Source organism: Ovis aries, chromosome 19, assembly GCF_016772045.2.
Source record: "Ovis aries strain OAR_USU_Benz2616 breed Rambouillet chromosome 19, ARS-UI_Ramb_v3.0, whole genome shotgun sequence".
Classification (NCBI taxonomy): Eukaryota; Metazoa; Chordata; class Mammalia; order Artiodactyla; family Bovidae; genus Ovis; species Ovis aries.
Window position 1 is genome coordinate 25,300,991 of NC_056072.1, and position 23,475 is coordinate 25,324,465.

The 23,475-nt window shown below is 34.3% G+C and overlaps 1 protein-coding gene across 1 annotated transcript in view; it reads right to left on the reverse strand.

The window, feature by feature from the left end:
- Positions 1 to 23,116, reverse strand: part of LOC101112602 (contactin-6) — a 328,617-nt gene extending 305,501 nt beyond the window's left edge. Inside the window, 1 exon segment of the mRNA XM_060402851.1 lies at positions 22,875 to 23,116. The gene's annotated coding sequence lies outside the window, so the exon portion shown is untranslated.
- Between the last annotated feature and the right edge of the window lie 359 nt (positions 23,117 to 23,475).

Consider the following 23,475-nt stretch of genomic DNA (forward strand, 5'->3'; position numbering starts at 1 on the left):
GTATGGTTGTAAAACATACTGATTTTGGCCCAAAACTGCCCAGTTTTGAATTCTGGTTCCACTATTGAATGGCTAGTTGAGTTTGAACAACTTACCTTTCTGGGTCTTAATTTACTTATCTGTAAAATGTGGAGTGATATCACTCCTTCTCAGGTTTTCTATGAGAAAAAAATGTATTAGCCTAAAGAAAGAACAAGTAAAATGCCTGGAACTATATAAAGTGGGTATCTTTCTGCTGTTGTTAATGCTAGTTAGATCTAAACGTCTTGCACTCATAATTGGTATCAGCCAATGCCTTATGGGGTTATTATACATCTTCAGGGGGTGACATTTTTCATATACCATCTATGGTATTTCTTTATTCATAATGAATCTAATGATACTATACTATACTACTAGAAACTAACTACTATCAAACTAACTGTATGATTACTCTATGTCAGGCATTGTGTTAAGACTTTTAGATTCATTAATATCAATTAATTCTCCAAACAATCATGAGAGAGATTATTTCCCCATTTTACAAGTGAGAAAACTGAAGCTGAGAGATGTTAAAATGTATATCCCAGCTCAACCAGATAGTAAGTCTTTCAGCTGACCAGTATTAAATGCAGATGGGCCAGACTCCCAACTTGATATCTTCATTACTACCCCTTCTGATGGAGAAGGAAATGGCAACTCACTCCAATATTGCATGGAGAATCCCATGGACAGAGGAGCCTCCTGGGCTACAGTCCATGAGGTCACAAGAGTTAGACACAACTTAGCAACTAAACCAAACCAACCCTTTCTGATAGACCAAAAGAAAAGGGAGTTTCTGTCACCTGACTAAGAATCTCAGGTCTTCTTATGACTGACGGATGAAGCAGAGGTTGTGAAACCAGATACATGCTGGGTCAGGACCTAGGAGGACTTGTATTTCACATCATTCATAATTGCAGCTTCTCAATCACAATCCTGACAACACTGTCAGTCTTCTCATCATATTTTCCTGAAGTACTGACTTAGAGGAGAAGATAGAAATATTCAGGTCAGGGTAGTTGAATATTAAATGAAAATCTTAAGGGGTTCATTATAAGATACATCACCTCTAAAATGATTCATCTATAAAAGGAATTTATTTTTTCCAAATTTGCCAGCTTTTAGAGAGACTGTTTTAGAAATGTTCAGCGTTTAGAGCATGTGCAAAGTCCACCATCCAAGGAACAATGGATGATATTGATTTCTTCCAGCCACTCAAACCTCTATACGCATTTATGATGTCCTAAATCAAGAAGCAATTTTTGTTTTTTGACAATGATATAGAAAGTACCTACTTTCCCCATGATGTTATATCTGCTTTATGTGGTTTCTTTTCTTTCTTTTTTTTTCTTAAGTTTCTTCTATGTTTTTTCTATTGTTAAGCAGGATTAGACATGTTTTAAAGTCAGTCCTTCAATAAGAGTGAATATTTACATATCCTAAATCAAAAAGCAATTCTGTTTTTCTGACATCAATATTTTAAATGATGATCCTTCTATCTCTTTCATAAGACTTGATTCACTGCTTTTTGAATGTGTCTGATGTAAATGTCAGATGTAGAAAACATAAAGCCCTTTTCTTTAAGAAGGACACTGGTCTAGCACAATTTTGGCCATGAGAAATATTCAAAAGTAATGCAACAGCTAACAAATAAGTGCTCCAATACTAGACAACAGTTTAAAAATAGCATCCATAGATAGGTTAAAATTTATCTAACCTGTGAAAACAGTTGTAAGACACATTTATGAAGACGAAATATATGAAAATAATTAAACACTTAAAAATTACAGTTTAAAAAACAGAGCAAGAGAAGGCATTAAAAATGGAATCTGTATTTCGTTTTTCAAAAATCTGTATTCAAAGTATGTATGTATATATAAATAGAAATAGGAGTCTATTTGTTTTGCACTCAGATTTACTTCAGAAGATCATCATCAAAACTGTTTAAAAGAGGAGAATAAAAAACATAATATCATTTTAAAAGATATTGCTCAGATCCTTTTTTTCAAATCTGTTCAGAGGCAATAAATGATGTAAAATGAATTACTATGTATCTTAAATAAGAGTACAGTGTAAATGTAGACTCAAAATAACTATACTGTTTTAAAACGTCAGCAACAGCAGAATAACTGTTGTTTAGAGTTAAAAATCACAGCAACAAAGATGAACTTATTTTTAAAACTGGGAAGGGAAGAAAAAAAGATGATACATTATACCTTACTTACATTATTTTGACTACTTAGAAATATAGTATAGGTTCTATTTTCTTTTGGTTTTGGTGGGTTTTAAACCAGAAAATTAGCAATAAAAGATACAGACTATTTCAGAGCATGACACTATTTTACTCTAAAAATTTGCACAAATCTACATACATCTAAGTTTCCCCTTAGAGAGTGAATATAGAAACCACTGTCACTGGATTTTCATGTTAAAATCTGAGTCTCAGTGTTTGCTCTGCAGTCTTGGGCAAGTCACTTCATCTCCATAGAACTCAGAATCTCAGTGTTCATTGGGGATTGTAGAATAATACCCAATTTATTAGAGTTTTAAATGTAAATGTTTTTTTTTCTCTTGAAATCATAGGCTTAATTTGTATGACTTATAAATTTATACATAATTTTAGTAAAATAAGAAAAGTTTTTACTTTTGCCATGATTCATTTTCAATTATTTCAAGTTGAGTAGATTAAACATACTTAAACAATCAAGACCATTGACAACTGAGTTTTTTGCAGTGTTCTCAAATATTTTAAATGGCATTTATAAAATTAAATATTTTGTTCCCTCAAGTGTTTCAAGTCCTAACCAATCAACTTGAGGACCCTAACAAAGAAAATGATTTCAAGTATTTAAATATTGTACATTACCCTCATAAAATAGCAAATCTTAACTTTCTTTTAAACATTTCAAAATGTTTTAAATTAGTTAATTTTCATTTATTTTCAACTTAAACTGATCTGTCTAAAATCAGATATTTGATTACAAACTTAGCATTTAAAAGATTTTATTTGATATAATGTACTGATATGAAAATGTTTCCATCATGCATTCATTTAGAGAATCGAACTGGAAAACAATGTATTATATGATGCAAATTTGAAAGTTATATGTGCATTTACATATACTGTCAATTCTCATTATTATAATAATGTTCTATGAAGTCACCTCCAACAGTGAATTAAAAGTGCAACCGTAAGTCTTAATTGTGTAGGGATTCCTCAGAGTCTGAGGTATTATAGGCCCTTTATACATCAACACACAGTAGTACTAATGAGCATAAACTTACCTTAAACTAAACTCCAAGGTATTGATACCTTGTGTTTGATTTATGTCATTATCTCTGTGCTGCGGCTACTTAGTCACTGTCATGTCTAACTTTCTGTGGCCCCATAGACTGTAGCCTGCTAGGCTCCCATGGAATTTTCCAGGCAGGAACACTGGATAGGGTTGCCATTTCTTACTCAAGGGGATCTTCCTGGCCCAGGGATTGAACACACATCTCTTGCATCTCCTGCATTGCCTGGCGGGTTCTTTACCACTAGTGCCACCTGGGAAGCCCCATTATCTCTATATTTCATTCTAAAACATCTTCGTGTTAAAAGACATTTAATCTCTAAGGAGTTCAACCACCTCAAATGAATTAAAACTTTTGGAGGGCAGAAAATTGAGAACAGGAAATGTGTGCTAAGCACTAACTATGTCTGGGTAATTTTCTGCATAATACGCATAAGAGACATGATCTTGTAATTGTACTGTTATGATATAATTGTAATTAAATTTACCCTAATAACCGAAGACTGTAAGCTTAAACCCTTCAGGTAGAGGTAGATTTTTGCTAGTACTAGTTACACTCTTAAATAGCCTTGAATGATTCATTTTGCAATCCTTCACCCAGGTTACAGTTAACTCCTTTCAGTGAGCTCTTTGCAGTTCAACTAATTCCTTATCCATTTCACATTATTCTCATGCGGCTGGAGCAAAACTTTTATAGAGATGTCTGTCTTTGGGGGTCACAACTCTGAAATCCTGTTATTTACACACATTAGCACTTAACATAAAAACTGAAAGGTGATAGAACAGAGAAATGCATCATCTTCAGAAATTCTCCAATATACCTGAAAGTATGGTCAAATATTGCTAACTCACTCTGGAAATTATCACTCTGGAAAATATAAAATTCTAGACCATTTCATTTTGATATTTTGGTGCCTAAAGGATGATTAATAACACATTTAAAAAGCAATCTAATTTTAAGCAGGAAAGGTTATTTATTTTGCCCTCTCACAATATACACAAAAAAAGTGGCATTTTTGACATCCACATGAATGGCAACTGCAAATGAATGTTCTTGAATGTGATGTGAATAAATATGGACTCATCTCACAATTATAGAGAGAATTGAATCAATTTAACATTTAGTCTTCAAATGAACAATGCAACTTTTAGGGAAATGGATATATAAAAGGGATCGTTTTAAACCATGTAACATATTTGATGGTCAGTTCTCTGGCTTTCATGGGAAAGGTACTTGTTTATCAACCTAGTAGGTGAGTTTCTTTATCTACTAATATTATGACCCTTGAGAATTTCAATGTTGTTTTATTATTATTATTATTGACCAGAAATATATATGCTAACAAGAAAATAACTATGCTACAAAGCAAAAATTCATATGGCAACATTCATTGTAAATATTATGCTTAAAAAAATATATATATATATATAATTTGCTTTAGTTACGTATTTGTCACTGAACTGTTTTGGTTAACCATGAGCCTAGAGAAATATGTGACATTCCTTGGACAGATTTCTAATCAACAATATTTATAACTTGATATATAATAACACTTAAGTTCACAGTTATTAGAAAAATCACTTAAGAAATTTATAAAGGTTTACAAGAATGAAGAGAAGTCATATATATTCTTGACTCTAAGTATGTGGGTATCTGTGAACCTGCTTTACTCTATTTTATTCCCATCAAAGGCCAAAATCAGCACATAAGTCTTATAGTTTCATCTTGGTTGAGATTCTAATAAATTCTATGCGCATAATACACTCTGAGGTGAAATTAATATAACAAAGATATTTTGCCTAAATTTTTATTTCCCTGCTTTGACATCAATTTATAATTTTAAGGACTTTATTCAAAATTAACCAAACACAACTTTCAAAGATAAGCTTGTGCCATGTGAGTCTTGGTATATTTTTCACAGGGATGCATAAATTAAGGGTTTGCAATGTACAATGTGCAAACTAAAGAGCCTCTTAATGAAAGTGAAAGAAGAGGGTGAAATGCTGGCTTAAAACTCAACATTCAGAAAACTAAGATCATTGCATCCAGTCCCATCACTTCATGGAAAATAGATGGGGAAATAATGGAAATAATGACAAACTTTATTTGGGGAGGGGGGCTCCAAAATCATTGCCTGTGGTGACCACAGCCATATAATTAAAAGATGTCTACTCCTTGGAAGAAAAGCTAGACAGCATATTAAAAAGCAGAGACATTACTTTGTCAACAAAGTTCTGTCTGGTCAAAGCTATGGCTTTTCCAGTAGTCATGTATGGATGTGAGAGTTGGACTATAAAGAAAGCTGAGTGCCAAAGAATTGATGCTTTTAGGCTATGGTGTTGGAAGACTCTTGAGAGTCCTTACTGCTAGGAGATCCAACCAGTCCATTCTAAAGGAAATCAGTCCTGAATACTCATTGGAAGGACTGATGCTGAAGTTTAAACTCCAATAGTTTAGACTCCTGATATGAAGAATTGACTCATTGCAAAAGGCCCTGATGTTGGGAAAGATTGAAGGCAGGAGGAGAAGGGAACGACAGAGGATAAGATGGCTGGATGGCATTACCAACTCTATGGACATGAGTTTGAGTAAGCTCTGGGAGTTGGTGATGGACAGGGAAGCCTGGCGTGCTGCAGTCCACGGGGTCGCAAAGAGTCAGACATGACTGAACAACTGAACTTTACTGAACTGAATGTGCAAAATGGGACTTGGAGGCACTTCATAGCATTTTTTCTTTTGAAAACTGACCAAGTAATTTTGCCTGTTTCAATTCTTGAATGCTCTCTAACAAACCACCTCAAAAATTGGTAGTTACAGCAATTTATTGTTTTTCAAAATGTTAATGAGTTCACTGGATAGTTCCTTGGCTCTATCATATCGCAAATGGACTAGAAGATCCAAGAAACCTTCTTTCCTCTTGATACAAACTCCAACCTGACTAGCCTGTGTTTGCTCCAAGCAGCCTCTCTCTTTGTGTGGTGTGTCTACAGGGACTCAGTAGACCTCTTCCTTTCACAGATACAAGAACTTAATACATGGTATTTAGGGTCTAAGAAAATCAAACTGTTACTAGAAACTGCATGGCCCCTTAGGGACCAAGAATTGGCATAGTTTCACTTCCACTTTTGGTCAAGACAAGTTTTGAGTCCAGACAGAATTAAAGGGAAAGAAACAAAAATCATTTCTTGATGGGAGGGTGGGTACATATATACAGGAAGTGATGTGGTTATTGGTGACATTTTACATCTCTGTATATTTTGAATAAAATTTTAGCTTAGAATGGATATATTAGAAATCTTGTGATCCTTAAAACATAAAAATTTAGGGAAACATTTAGGAGTATTTTTTGGAAAAAAATATTATTTTTGATTTTAGTTTTCTGTATTAATATTTTATATACTTTCCACTTTGGACTTACTTATACTTTAAAAATTAGTAAACTGTTCTTTTACTTTTTTCCCCCAAACATTTCAAATGACTATTGCATGGAAAAGTCAACATAAGGAACAAAAAACAAAATTTCAGGGTTTGTGAAGTTTAAAACAGATTGTGCATTATCATCAAAGGAGAGGAAACTCTGAATAGGTGGTTAATTTCTCTGTTGCCTATGCCATTCCTTTTAAATTTCTGTATTGTCCTGATGCTAAATATTTGGATAGTGAAAGAGACAGTTTCCCACATGGTACTGAAAATTATTTCAGTGCCCAAGTCTGAAATATTATTATTTCATTAATAATCCTCAATAGCTCCTTTATCTTCTAAGGAAGAAAATCCAAAGCCCTAACATGAACTGTAAAACCCTAGGTCAGGTTCTCATCTACTTCTCTAGCCTCTTCTGGCACCTGGACCTCTGGTCCCTCTGGATCTGAATCTTGCCTTCTTCAGTTTTCAGTCTTGCCATGCCACCTCTCCTCATCTACTCTTCCTTCTATATAAGCATCTTCCCTCACATCCAACAAATCAAGCACCTACTCAGCTCTCCCCATGATGGTCTTCACTGGCTTTTCCTGTTTTGTCATATTATCTTCTTATAGCACCACGGGGCTCTTCTGGGCATTTAGCAGAAGTGCTACTTTAAGTGATGATTTAATTCAAATATATCTTCTCCAAATGCTCTAAGATTGATGAGTACAAGGAATGTTTCTCCAAGCCCTAATACTACAGGCAGAGTCTTGCATATGGGGAATAGATGATAAATAATAACTGAATGAATGAATCAATGAATGAAGATGCAGTGAATGAGGTGATTACTTAATGCACAGCAGATAGAAATGTTGATAGGTATTACTTTTTAATAGGTACAAAGAGTGAAAATGAATCTCTAATAAAACAAAAGAAAAAAGTTATCTAAGGTATTGAATGGCACCCCACTCCAGTACTCTTGCCTGGAAAATCGCATGGAAGGAGGAGCCTAGTAGGCTGCAGTCCATGGGGTCGCAAAGAGCTCGGACATGACTGAGCGACTTCACTTTCACTTTTCACTTTCATGCATTGGAGGAGGAAATGGCAACCCACTCCAGTGTTCTTGCCTGGAGAATCCCAGGGATGGGGGAGCCTGGTGGGCTGCCATCTATGGGGTCGCACAGAGTCGGACACGACTGAAGCGACTTAGCAGCAGCAGCAGCAAGGTATTGAAACCTGTTGACACAACTGACGTGAAGTGAATTTATTCATTAGCAAAACGGCCAAGTAAAATGAGTTTTGTTAGCAAACTCACAGTGGTAGGTAGTGTTGTCTGTCACTCAGCAATATTTCTCATCCTCCTCTTGCAGGTACACAAGCAATTTCACCTTTTCACTCTCCTGAGTGATCTGCTTTAGTCAATGAAGTGTGAATGCAAGTATATGTATCACTTCTGGGTGGAAGCACTTAACTGTCACTGCAAGACTCTAGAATTCTCTTTTCTGAAGGCAAAGTGCTTGTGGAAGCACATGTTCACATGAAATTTTAGCACTTAGTTTTCTCCTGGAGGATAGTTTCCTCAGAGATGGGTACACTGAAATCTTAGAGAGTGGAGGCTGTTTCCCTTGTGTGGGAGTCCCTGGTGGTTCAGATGGTAAATAATTTGCCTGCAATGCAGGAGGCCTGTTTCTGATACCTGGGTCAGGTAGATGCCCTGAAGAAGGAAATGGCTACCCACTCTGGTATTCTTGCTTGGGAAAACCCCATAGACAGAGGAGTCTGGCAGGCTATAGTCCATGGGGTCACAAAGAGTCAGACACAACTGACAATTTTACTTTCATTTCCCTTGTGCGCTATTGGTGAGATTATACATTGTTACAATCATTATTGAGAACAGCATGGAGGTTTCTCAAAAAATTAAAAACAGAGCTTCCATATGATCCAGGCAGTCATTCTGGGTATATATCTGAAAGAAATGAAATCACTGTCTTGAGGATATGTGTGTGCTAAGTCACTTTAGTCATGTGTGACTCTTTGTGACCCTGTGGACCCTGTTTTGGATGTGAATGGTGGTGCTAGTGGGTCGGAAAGAGTCGGACACAACTGAGCAACTGAACTGAATGGAACCGGTGGCATTAATGGTAAAGAATCCACTTACCAATGCAGGAGATGCCAGAAATGCAAATTTGATCCCTGGGTCAGGAATTTCCCCTGGAGGAGGAAATGGCAAACCACTCCAGTGTTCTTGCCTGGAGAATCTCATGAACAGAGGAGCCACAAAGAGTCAGACATGACTGAGTATGCACACACCGCATCCAGCACATTTTTTATCCATAAAAAAGAAAGAAATCCTCCCATTTATGACAACATGGATGAACTTTGAAGGCATTATGCCAAGTAAACTGAGCCAGAGAGTGGAAGACAAATACTATATAATCTAACTTACATGTAGAATCTAGAAAAACCAAATCCACAGAAACAGAACAGACGGCCTGAGGTGAGTAAATACGGGGGAAGCGGGTAAAGGTGGTCCAAGGGTACAAACTTCCAGATATAAAATGAATAAGTTCTTGGAATGTAATGCATGCATAGTGAATCTAATTAATTGTATTGTATTGTATAATTGAAAGTTGCTAAGAGAGTAGATCTCACAAGTTCTCACCATAAAAAAAGGTGACTGTGTAAGGTGATGAATATATTAACTAACCTTACTGTAGTAATCATTTTGCAATATAAAGACCTTGCTCAATTTCCAGTGGGGTTACATCCTGATAAATCCAACAGAAGTTGAAAAGATAAGTCAAAATACATTTTATATACGTAACCTATCAAACATGTAATTTATTGAATACTGTACTAAAAGTAGAAATACAGAGTGGTAGTTTGTGTATCAGCTGTTTCCCCTTGTAATTGCCTGGCAGACAGGGAATTGCAGCTGACCATTGCCCAGCATCAAGAGAGATTATACTGCATACATTAGCCTAAGGAAAAGATAAACATTCATAATTCCAAGCCAATTTCTACTGAATGTGTATCACTTTCTCGACATCATAGAGTCAGAAAATTGTAAGTTGAGCCATTGCACATTGAGGATTGTCAGTATACATACATCAAAACCTGATGCTGTATACCTTAAACTTACATAATGTATCAATTATATCTGAAAAAAGCTAGCAAACAAACAAAAAACAAGTGAAGAGAGGATTCAGTAATAGGCATACAATAATACTTGATTTCTTGTTTGTGTCTATATTGCTCTATTCAAAGTAGATTGCTTTGACATCTACTGAATATACATCATTGAATAAAATGAACTTTTGTTTAAAAAAATGATTTAGAGATTGTTTGTTACTGAAGCATATCCTGATTTATGAATACTATGATTCTGGACTAGAAATAAAACATGTTTGTTTGATGGCTTTTATCTTTTTCATTCAATACATCAAACAAAATATGAATATTTTCAGGTCTAAATCACACACAAAAACTATGCCCAAAGTGCTGTTTGGCAAAGTGAAATACTTCATTATTTTCCTCCAAATTAAGATAGAATCCCATATGGACATAGCAAGCTCTACTAAGTTAAATGCAGGTTAACAGAAAAATAAGAAATTCTTCTACTGAGCATCTGGAGAAAAAAATTATGTGTCTCATAATATTTTTAGAAAACTGAAGATCAAGAAATTATTACATACCTCCCACATAACTCTTTCTCTGTAATTTATAAATTGTTTATGAATCTAGAGATCTTTACAATGACATATTTTACCCTGAAAACTATTTCCTATTACCTGCATGCACTTTTGAGTTACCATTTTATTTCAAATCCCCCAAAAATTCATGACATACATCAACTCCAAAGACAGAGCAAACACAGTTTGTAGTGATGTAATAAATAATGGTTTAAATTTCCTGATTGCTTCATCATGGAGTGGATTACTGCGGTTGCCAAGGGCAGAGATATAAATTTAAGTTTAACATTAATTATCATTTTAATATGTACTATTTTTTACACCAGTAGATTTAGGTGACATTCTAATAGCATACTTGGAATGAGCACAGATGTATTTGAATTTATGTTTCTTTGGTATATTTAGAATCTACATTTAATAAACAAGCATTTATTGAGCTCACACCACATGGCAAAAACTGTGCTAAATATTAGAACTAAAAAGTTGAAGGCATAGTTCCTATCCTTAAGAGACTTCCAACTTACTGATTTAGAATTGTTTGTGATCTGATGAATAATCTAGGTCAAATAGTGATTTCATTTCATAAGATGGAACCATAATTTTGTATCATGTATAGTTATAAAAGTACATTTGGAAACATTAACTCAATTCAGTTCCTCCAGATTTGTGAAATCCAATCCAGGTATCACTGTGAACATATAGAAACTGAGTTTAGAGAGTTTTTCATACATTTTACAAGGTTTCACACTTAAAAATCATTAAGGTAAATATAAACTTTGAAAAAAGCTTGATGTGTATGTTTGAAAATTCAAGGTTATTTCCTTGTATGATGCATTTCTAGAGCATAGGAAAAAAAAAATCCCAATGGAAAAAATTTACCAAGAATATAGGCTGACCTTAACAATAAGGCACAGATACAACTGGGTCGAACACCATGAAATATTTGCCTGCATTTATGAAAAAAAGGTGAATTAGAGAAATATTGAAATAAATTTTATTTGTGTGGTTGTTTTGCCACTGAATAGAGAACATTTACAATTAATAACATGTATTGTTTATAAATACCCGGGCAATGGGAATTCATCTGCCTGGAAGTAGCAAGGAATTTGTCTTCCTAAAGCACAATTTAGTAGCAAACACAGTGACATCTTCAAAATAGTACTTTGGCATATCATTTCACATTGATTATAATACTAGAAATTTATTTTTAAGGAATCATCAGACATGTGAAACATCCAGGTACAAGGATATACACACCGCAGCATTTTTATAAGTAGTAAATAGATAGAAAAAGCTAAATATCTAATGACAGTTTGTTGTTTTGAGTAAACTTACAGCATACCCATCTGGTGGGGTATCCTTCAAATTTAGGAGAATATTTATGATACTCAAAATGTACACAATATGTTAATGAATGAAAACCAGTTAATAACAGAACACATAGATCCATCCCAATGTTGTATCTTACACATACATACACACACACACACACACACACACACACACACACACACACAAGATAACTGAAAAAATGCAGGATAATGAGTAATACATATTTTTCTGCAATTCCAAATTTTATATAATAAATATGTATAATTCTCATTATCAGTGAAAAAAAAGGGGGTTAAAAAGTGATACTGTTTGTTTTCAATTTCCTCCACTGCTATATAGACTAATTTACTGAAGTTTTAAAAATTTAATGTAGTTTGCAAATTTTGAACATATTTCATCATCATAGTGAGTCCACAAGTACCATTTACTTGATGAAAATGAGCAAATTCAGCTAAAGAGTTGACATGTGATTAAAAAATTATGTGAACATGTATATAAAATGAGATGCTATTTGTTGTTAATCAACATTTTTCAGATAGCTTATGAATCAACTGGATAGCCTAGAATAAATCACTATATATGATAATAGAAGGATAATTATTTTTCCAAACAAATATGCATGCTTTTTTATATAGTTTTTTTCTGTGTTTCTCACTGCATAAGGTTATTATTTCTTTAAAAATTATCTTGGAATTAAATATTTTATTAAAATTCTAATGCTTATTTCTCAAGTAAGGTATAAAATTAGTCATGTTAACTCCTCCCAACAGGTAGAGATGAGTATTTAATCAAATTCAAGAACACATATTAGAATTTTAATTCCACAATAGCAGGACTCTTCTCTGTCCTGTTCATAGTTGTACTCCAGTACCTGAAATTGCATCAATCACATAGTAAGGATTCAGTATTTGTGGGATTAATATATTAGTAAAAATTATTGTCAATGAACCAGGCAGTGAATATACATAGAGGAACAAGTCAGGGCCCAAGCTTTTAGGAACTTAGACACTGGGGAGAGCAAAACCACAATAAATCATTAAAAAATTAAAATAATGTCCAAACTTCCATGAAAACAAAGTGACTGTGTCTATAAGACAATAATTGTAAATTTATGCATCACATGTTTTCAATAATTTGAAAAGAAAATGTTGAAAAATTTTAGTGTTCTGAAATGTTATTTAATTAAACTTGAAAATTCCTTTTACTATTGCTTTATTATCAGTACAATTTATTGAATTATAATATAGTCACTATTATAATTATTTAAAATTATTGATCTGGATTAACCAGAATTTTGGGATAAATTGAAATAATATCATTACAAATAAAGACATGAAAGAAAAGAAGCTGAAACTCTTTAAAATATACTTTAGGACATCCAAAAATATATTTATAAGTCTTGAAAAGTCAATGGCATATAATGGTTTTTCTGTTGTCCTTGTTTCTTTGTGGAAAATGACTTTTACCTTTTAAGTGAAGAAACCACTAATGGTAACAGAAATTGTCTCAAGTATTGTGCAGATGATGGACGTGTATTGGTAAATGAAAACTTCTCTCTGGTTCTCTATGTTGAGCCACACAGGGTAAATAGATTATTTTTCTTTTAAATTCCATTCTCTCCTTCTCTATAAGAAAACTGCTTCTCTCACTCTGAACATCTTATAACAATAGATGAGATTAGAGTACAGTCAACTGAGACAGAGCTTTCCCCATCAAAGTGCTCTCCCTATAGCTTGGCAGGAAGCAATCTGTATAGACATCATTGGCACAAAATAATAATAACGTTAGCATCTCTGAAAAAAAGTGTATTATTTTAAGATAATTTAATATGACTCTTAAATATACACTTTTGTGTTGATTTATATATATATATGGCAATATCAGAATTAACGTATCTGTGAGCACAACAGATTCACAACTGAGCATGTTTAAGAAGCCCACCAGGGGCTTCCCTGGTGGCTCAGAGGATAAAGCGTCTGCCTGCAATGCATGAGACCTGGGTTCGATCCCTGGGTGGGGAAGATCCCCTGGAGAAGGAAATGGCAACCCACTCCAGTACTCTTGCCTGGAAAATTCCATGGACAGAGGAGCCTTGTAGGCTACAGTCCATGGGGTCCCAGAGTTGGACACGACTGAGTAACTTCACTTCTACTTCTAAGAATTTGCTAACAAGATTAAAAGCCTAGAAAACATCTTAATGTTACATGTTTAGGGGAAAATCACCTCTGTCAGTCCTTGAGTAGTTGTAAGCTTTTCATCTCAATAAAACTTTAAGGAATTTCTTAATTTACTTTTATAAGTCAATAGAAAAGTAGCAGCATATCTGGTTTCTGACTTCTTTCATTTGCTGCTCTTTACTGATTAGAGGAATTTGACAGATGCCAGAGAGGAAAATTATGTTCTTTGGCTAAGAGCTCCATTCCAGCAACTATAATACATTCCTGATACTTGCAAAGATACTGTAAAAGCCGGTATACAGTTTCTTACACAGCCCTGTTAGTCATGCAGATGTAAAAGAAGCCAAACAAATTAAATTTTGAAATAATAAGTGAATAAAAGTTTTGAAAGTAAAGTGTCCATAATGGTTTTTTATACACAAGACTGAGAAATTACTAGAAACTTTGAAATACATCATATGTGAGTTTCTTCTTGCTGCTTTAAAACTAGACTTTACAAAAACTTTTAAAATCCATCCAATCCAGTATCTTCACTTCCAATCAGCAGAACTCACCTAAAAGAATGATCTGTTTAGAACTCACATTTACTGTGTCATTAGAAATTGCTCTGCAAAAAATCATTTTGAATAATCACTTCTACATTTTAAGAATTTGCTCATCATTAAACTTAAAGAATTAATATAATAACTACTCTCAAAGAATACACAAACTTTCACATATTCTAACTAAATTCTAGAGTGTCACTTAGCGTATTTTCTCATTGAATGAACTGTCCTTTTGGACTGAATCAGGCATTTCAGTAAGTTAAAGTAATGTCTGTGGAACCAGCGGAAACACCCATACAGTCCATTTTGTGTGCTGTGCTTAGTTGTTCAGTTGTGTCTCACTCTGTGGCCCCGTGGACTGTAGCCCACCAGGCTCCTCTGTCCACGGGGTTCTCCAGGGAAGAATACTGGAGTGGGTTGCCATGCCCTTTTCCAGGGGATCTTCCCAACCCAGGGATCGAACCCAGGTCTCCCATAGTTCAGGCGGAATCTTTTCAGCATTATCCATTCCTTAGTAGTGGAGAAGGCAATGGCACCCCACTCCAGTACTCTTGCCTGGAAAATCCCATGGAAGGAGGAGCCTGGTGGGCTGCAGTCCATGGGGTCGCTAAGAGTCAGACACGACTGAGCGACTTCACTTTCACTTTTCACTGTCGAGCATTGGAGAAGGAAATGGCAACCCACTCCAGTGTTCTTGCCTGGAGAATCCCAGGGACAGGGGAGCCTGGTGGGCTGCCATCTCTGGGGTCGCACAGAGTCGGACACGACTGAAGCGACTTAGCAGCCGCATTCCTTATTAGATAATGTGAGGATCTAGGAATTACTGAAAAATTAAGAAAGGTAATCTTTCATTTCTGTTAAAAAAAACCTGTTTTTAAATTTCAGAATCAACTTTCAGATTAGTATTTTGGAATGAGTGTATGCCTCCATTCCTAACATACCATAGAATTGATCCAAAACATAGCAAAAGATATATATGAAATAATGAGTATAAGAAAAAAACTACCAGCAAGCCAGGAAATTTGATGACTTTTTAAAAGACAGAAAATATGAGGAAAAGTCCAGCCAACATGAGAGTATATAATATTATGCAATATAATGAGAATGGTATCATTTCTACCACAGGCACATAAAATGCTCTCTAAGTATAATATACTTTTAAAACAAACACATGTGTATATATATATATATATATATATATACATATATATATTACATATATATATGTATACATATATATACAGACACATATATATAAAACTAAAGTTGTCAATGAAAAATGCTCAGGGGACCAAAAATGAAGAGAAAATTCAAATGTAGATTGGTGAGGAAGTGGCAAAGCCAAAATAACCCAAGGTAAAATGGATCCTGCATGAAATAGGGAATCTTGAAAGACTGTGTTTATCTGGCAGAAAAAGATTCTCTCATAGGTAGCCAGAACACCAAGTTTATGACACACTGGTGGTAGGGCTCAAATTTATCCCATCTGCATGATGAGGTAATTTTAGGCCAAAAAGTTAACACAGAAAGTAATCTAAAATAAGAAGAAATTATAGAGTCACTCTAGGGGCAAAAGTGAAGCAATGTTACAGAGAAGCATCTTCAACTCACATAATGCTGGACTCTTAGATGGAAAGCAGCATCTGCTGAAAGGGAATTTGCCCTAAAAGGAAACCATAAACAGATAATGAATGAGCCACCATGAGGGAGTTCCAGCAGACACCAGTAATGGAATAATTTGCCTCTAAAAATTAAAACTAGTCAGACAAACAAAATTCAATTTTGAAATAAGCCTAGTTAAATTTTTGGACAGCTAAAGGATGGAAGAGAAACTGTTAGTCACAAACAGAATTCATTCAGTTCAGTCGCTCAGTCGTGTCTAACTCTTTGTGACCCCATGAACCACAGCGCTCCAGGCTTCCCTGGCCATCACCAACTCCCAGAGTCCACCCAAACCCATGTCCATCGAGTTGATGATGCCATCCAAGAGAATTTAAAAAAAAAATAATAATAGAAATCTGAAAATATTTTCTCAGTGTTTTCCGGCTGGTTCAATGATAAAGACTCTTCCTGCCAATGCAGGAGGGATGGGTTCAACCCCTGAGTTGGGAAGATCTCACATGCCACTGAGCAACTAAGCCTGTGCACCACAGCTACTCAGCCTTAAAGCACTACTCAGTGCTTTAGATCCCGACTCGGTCCATGCACCGCAGCTACTGAAGCCCACATGCCTGGAGCCTGTGCTCTGCAATAAGAAGCCACTGCAATGAGAAGCCCACACACCATACCTAGAGAGTATCCTTTACTCACCACAACTAAAGAGAAAGCCCACACAGCAATGAAGACCCAGCGCAGCCAAAAATAAGTTAATTAATTACAATTTCTTCTGCTGAAAAGAAAAATAAATATATGAAGTATAGATTTGAGGAAATCACAAAGAATACAACACAAGAAAGGAAAATATAAAGACATATAAAATAAGACACAGAAGAATAGAAGAATCAAATAATTAATGAGTATCCTGAAGGAAAAAATAAAGAGATGGGGGGGAAGAAATATTAAATATAGAGTAGCTGAGAATTTTTCAGAATTGAGAAAAAACAGATTTAGGAGCTGGTGGAGTCCTAAGTGAGATATATTTTTAAAAAAATCACACCTACGTACACTACTGTGGTAAACCCAAAGACATCGATGCAAGGAAAATTTTCTAAAATCTACAAGAGTTAAAGGCATACATCTTCAGAGTCATAATTAGACTAGGAGCAGTCTTTTCATGAGCAAAAAATTATATTCCAGAAAGTCATCAGACAGAATATGCAAAAATGGTTGAGAGAAAATATCAGATATAGGTCATTATCAAGTTCTGTAACCAGCTATACAATTATTGTAGATATAAGAAAAATAAGTAATTTTCTCAGGCATAAATTTTAAGAGAGTTTAATACTGTTTCTAGAATCACCTGCAAGTGATCTTTAGTATACAGGAAATGAATCCATGAAATGCACGTATGTAGTTAGAAGATGTAGTAAATAAATGTCAGAAAAACATGTCATATGTCTCAGTAAACATTGACAAAAATATTGGAAACAGTTTAAAAATAAACTGAAAATAAAATAGAAAGGTAGACACCAGGTAAAATATCTTGGGAAAAATTTAAACAAGTCATTATCCTGTTGGTGAGAGGACAGATATATTATCTTCAACTATTTTAGAAAATATAAAGTTATATATTATGTTAGGGTATTAATTTTTACTGAAATTCAATAAAGAGTGAATCCAATTTTTAAGATAGTAAAAAAGTATACAGTAAACAATAAATACAATAAACTGTTGAAATCATCTCTGGGAAGTAGGACTGGAAGGGTGCAGAGAGGTATTTTTTAGTCTAGGATGTTTCCTGTGGTTTCAGATTTCATTACTGTTGTTTCCAGGTGTATGTGTTACTTTTTTAGAACATTAAAATTTTAATTTTTTTTAAATATAGAAGAAAATTCTTAGTAACAACAGGAAAGAAATGCATAAGCATCTTGCCATGGCTTTCTTTGGTGAAAGGAACTATGGCTTTGTGTGTGTGTGTGTGTGTGTGTGTGTGTGTGTGTGTGTGTGTGTGTTTTGCTTAAAGTGCTTTTTTTAAAAAGTGTATTGCATTTATAATCAGAAAATTAAATAAATTCCTCATCTAGATCAGGTCTGATTGTTTGGTGTATGCAGAAATATCACTTCTGTTTTTAAGCTACATGGATCTGAGGGCCAGAATCTCTAAAGCTTCTCTCAATGCTCCTTAACCTCCATTTTTGTATCTAACTGTGTTTTATATCTCCAAATTTAACTTTCTGCTAAATAACCAAAATAATTGATTGGATGATATTGTAATTTCATTATTTTCATTATTTTATATTATTGCTTCTCAATCCTGAAGCGTTTTAGACAAATGTTATAGTAGTGATAGTAAGATAAAAATGATTTAAAAACTACTACAAAGAGTGCTTATTAATTTCAAGGCTTTCTTCCAAAGTGTTTTCACATATTAACCCATTTAATCCTGTTGCTAATACTATGAAGTATTTTTCTTTCCATTAGAGATGGGGAAACCAAGGTATAGAGAGGCTAAGTAATTCACCTAAGAACACAAGGCTACTCTGTGCTGGATGTAGAGAAGAGCAGGTGATGGATGGCACTTCAGCTCGAGTGGCCTGCCATCAGGATCCTGCTTATCACTTTAGAGCCATGCAGAGAATGTGACTTAATTGGAACATGTTTTACCAGTAAGAACATTCATTTTGTTACTTCATAGAATACATGATTCTTTTATTGCTTCTTTAAAAATATCAATATCTAAATAATTTCAGTCATTTATCCATGTAACTGGAAACCAATTACACTTCAGTTTTATATCCACTCTACTGCCATTAAATATTTGAGAGAGCTAATTTTGATTCATGATACTAGGACCCAAATTCACTGTAAATTATGTTAGGATTCATTGCAAGATAGGTAAGTAGGCCATAGACTCCCTCATGAAAGACTAATAGAAGATCATAAGAATGGCCTTGACTCTGTGTTTTTTTTCTCCCTCTAGTATGTCCTGTGTTAGGCCTTGACTATAATAAGTATTTAATACTAGAATACACAGTGCACAAAAATTCAATTTTAACTAAAACAGCTCTTGTCAATATGAATAATGAGAATAATTTAATTTTCTAATGAAATTTCCATTTAAAAGAATTTTTCCAAACTGAAAGATTTTTACTTAAAGCTTATTAAAGAGATTTCTATTCCTCTCTTATTTTACAGAAACAACAAAGAAGAAAGAAAAATATAGTGGTGATGGCAGGATAGAAAACAGAGCAAAAACCCCCATCTTCAATGAAAAATGTGAGTAGACATTATCCCAAAACAGACTCTGAAGCACATTTACATCACTGCTTAAAAAAAAAAAAAAAAGACTTAAAGGAAGGTGCATCAGGATAAAGTGATAATTACTTTCTCCTTCTCTTACTTTTAGGAGGATGCAGTTTGCCTCTAAACCTGATACCTTGTACTCCCTGCCCCCACACACTTGAACAGCCTACCCTACAAGCAAAGTATGCTACCATAGTGATACATGGTTCTACAATTTGTTGCAGTTGTTTAACTTACACTGTTACATTACTATCATTCAAAAATCATAGTTCATATTAGGGTTGATTCTTGTTGTACATTCTTAGGATTATGACAAATATATAATGATATGTATCCGCCACTATAGTATCATACAAAATTGTTTCAGTGCCTTAATTATCATCTCTACTCTGCCTATGCCTACATCTCTGCCTATTATAAAAGAAAAAAGATCAAAGGGGTGAAGAAAGGGGAAGTGCAGATAAAAAATGTCAGTCTCAAGAAGAATCAGCCCCAGTTTGGAGGAAGTGCTTAGACAGTTACTCTTACATAGAGTTATTATCTTCTGCATATATTTCTAAAAAGAAATCAAAGTGAACTGAAAATGTATAAAATTAAAAATAATTTGGATAATATAATAGATGTTGAAGACAGACACATGAGACCCAACATGCCTATAACTGGTGTTCCTGAAGAAAAAGAGGAAGTAATATAAAAACAATCTCCACATTCTCTGGGGGAAAAAAATCGAATATATAGTGTAACAATAAAAAATTGAAATAAAATAATCTCAAATCAGTGAGGTACACCATCCTCAAGCCGAGTTGGTGAAGACTGACCAACTTCAGAACATAGTCCGGCAAAAAGAAACAACCAAACAAATAAGAATCATGTGGCCATCCATCACAATAAAAGAAAGTTATATACAAGGATGAAAACTTCAAATATATCTAAAAACTACTGGACAGCAACATTCAATACGGGAAGTGTCCTCAGCATTGTTTATAAATATTTACAAACCTCTAAAGGAAAACAAATAAATTTGATTCAAGAAAGATAACTTGTCAAAGCAAATGGAATAAACATTCTATCTAAGTACACAGAAAATACAGCATCTATGACAGTTTCTTTGATGCAGGGCTAAAAATGAACTCTAGCAACCTAAGAAATGAAGAATCAAAGTAAAGAATACAGGAATGGTAAACTGAGCAATTGATAAGGACTGAATCTTTTCAAACTTGAAATAAGTCCAAATGAAGACTGTAGGAATTAAGCCAGGATATAAATACTGCAAATCTCAGTAATATAAAACTGATACTATAATTAAAAATCAGGTGATATGTGTAAGAGGGATAAAGTCCATGTGCTAATTTCTTTATCGCAACAAGGACTTATAAGAGATAGTATAATATTTAAACATTCATTATAAAAATGACTTCAAACTATTAATAATTTTATAATTGTTGTTCTTAACTCTAAGGCAATTTTTTCTGGAATTAATCTTTCTCTTGGAAAGAAATGAATGCCTATAATTTTGTCATTTTTTTTTTCAGTTTTATATCATCTTTCTTTTTTCACTGCTTAGTCCAAATGTTAAAATAAATTCAATACCTTTGTCAGAGTAGGGTAAGATCATGTCTTTTTAACAGAACATCTGTCTATGGATCTATCTGTCATCTATCTATCTATCATCATCATCATTGGTCATACTATGTAAATACTTATTTGTAAAAATATAAAAAATAAATATATGGTGAGAAGTCATTCTTACTAAAGTCTTTCTTACTCAGTGAATAGCATTGGGTATCTCCAATGATAGTCTTTAAATTTATATTTGTTATTATGGGTGTTGAGAGTTCTTTTTCAAACTTTTAGGTTTAGTTTGAGTCATTTTTAATGAATATACTGTATGCTACTGTATTCTAATATGATGTTAAAATAAATACATAAGTGAATAATTAGCAAATATTATTTGCTTAAAAGTCATAACCTTCCTCCTTCACTAAGTTTGGACTAAATGTGTAATAATTTGTTAAATGACAATTTAATTTTGTTTTCATTAAGAAAAGTTACATAGAGAATTAAAAAAAAAAGTATTCTGCAACATCACTAGAGATGCTCAAAGGAAGTCATGCACTGTAGTTGATGAGATTTTTTTATAAGATGTGATAAGTTATGCATTTATATAACCTCATATAAGGCCTTATATAAAAGTTTGCAGATTTATATTTTTATAATCGTTGGACTACATAGCCATGATGTTGCTTTTAAAAAATCACTGAAGCATCAAAGATGAAATAGCTCTGTATTTCTGTTTGTTATACAAATCATGTCAGTATTTTTGTACGTGTCTGTTTGTTTTGTGAATTTGTGTAGGTTTACATGTATGAGAGAAGCGAGAGGTAAGGGAGAGTGTGCTTAAATATCTTTTTTGCCTATAAAATACAATACACATAAATTGGTAAAGCCTTTAAAAACAAGAATAAAGAGAATGATAAACCCATCAGACAAATGAAAATTGTTCAAAAGAAGCAATTCAGTATTCAACATATGGCTTCTTTTTTTACAAAGATCTCTGAGAAATATTGCCACTGTAGATAAGATTATGAATACCTCATTTTCTGAATTGATTCTGTGTGATTCTACTGTTCTCCCTATTTTTCCTCTTGGTATAACTTCTATTTAGTCATTCTGTGAATGTTTCTCAGAGGACATAGTCAGGATGCTGATTATTTAAACATAAGTAGTTTACAATTGGAGAAGCAAAACTATGAATTCCAATTTTCCCCCAAACTCCCAACGTTGACAGTATTCTATTAACATAACGGGCTATATGTGGCTAATCTCAGAGCTCTTAAAAGTTTTGTTCCCAAGTCATCAACTTTTGAAACTTTCCATAAAGTATTATACATACCTTAATACTGACAAGCTTAACTATTATAAATGGCAACTCCAGAAGCTATTATCTAGAAGCTACATAAATGGCACAATATCAGATGAATTTTGCAAGTTCATGTGACCTCCAGTCTTACTTTGCTTCCCTAACCGAAACCCTCCCCAAGGAAACTTTTCCTAAACATTCCTTTAAACCATCCGTTGGACACTGTAAACCCCACCCCTTTACCCTTTGATGAAAAAATTTAGCAATCACATCTTCCCATTTGCCGGTACAGAAAGGGCGTAAAGCCATCTGAAAGTACTAGAATTAGCACTGTCATCCCCTCTTGCCCATTAGTTTTACTGCAGCAAAGACTAATGCAACACTGAAAAATATACCTGTCGTCTCTTTCCCTGGTTTGATCCTAAGCTCTTCCGAATACAGATTCAATACATTTTCTTTCACAGGAATAAATGCATTTTAAGCATCAGCATCATGGAAACACAGCATAAATAAAGCAGTGACTTCTCCCCCAACCCAAGCTTTTACCTGTTATGCTAATACAAAGACATTGAAAGGAAGAAAAGCTGCAGCTTGCCCAGCAATATTCTCATTGCAGCAGACAGCACAATTTTGTACTTACAGATCTTACCAGGGAAACGTCTCGGGATCTTTACAATTTTTTTCTGCAGAACTCTGTTTCAAGCTCTCAGCCAGGCATGCTGTGCATCCAGGCAGAACCAAGCCGTATGGAACGTCTATGCAGCTGGGAGATAATGGGACTCTTTTTCCCAGCTGGGACTGCAAGCCTTTTATCCACTGAGTACTGCGTGGCTCCTCTCTGGTCTTAAGCATAAAATACGCTCTTCTACTGCTGCATTCCTGACGGAACCTAGACAATTAGTTCTTGAGGCACATGTGCAAATCTCCCGTTTGGAATATTCAAAAGGAAAATTCTCCCTACATTGAAAAGCCAGCTCTATCTTTGTCATCCTTCACAGAATCAGAGAATACTAAGAGCAGCTGCCATTCCAGTGGCATGAAAGATTAAATTCACCCTCCCCTTTTTTTTTGACTAGAGATAGTCACTCCTGTTGGGTCATCAGAAAATTTCTTATTGAAAACTGGGTCAGGCTAACTACTTATTAGGCTTCCAACAGGAAAATAAGTAATTTTTTTTTTCTTCCTCTGGTTTCACTGCATTGTCATTTGCAAGTGAAGATTAAGCCAGTCAAGGGTCTGCCCTGATTTAG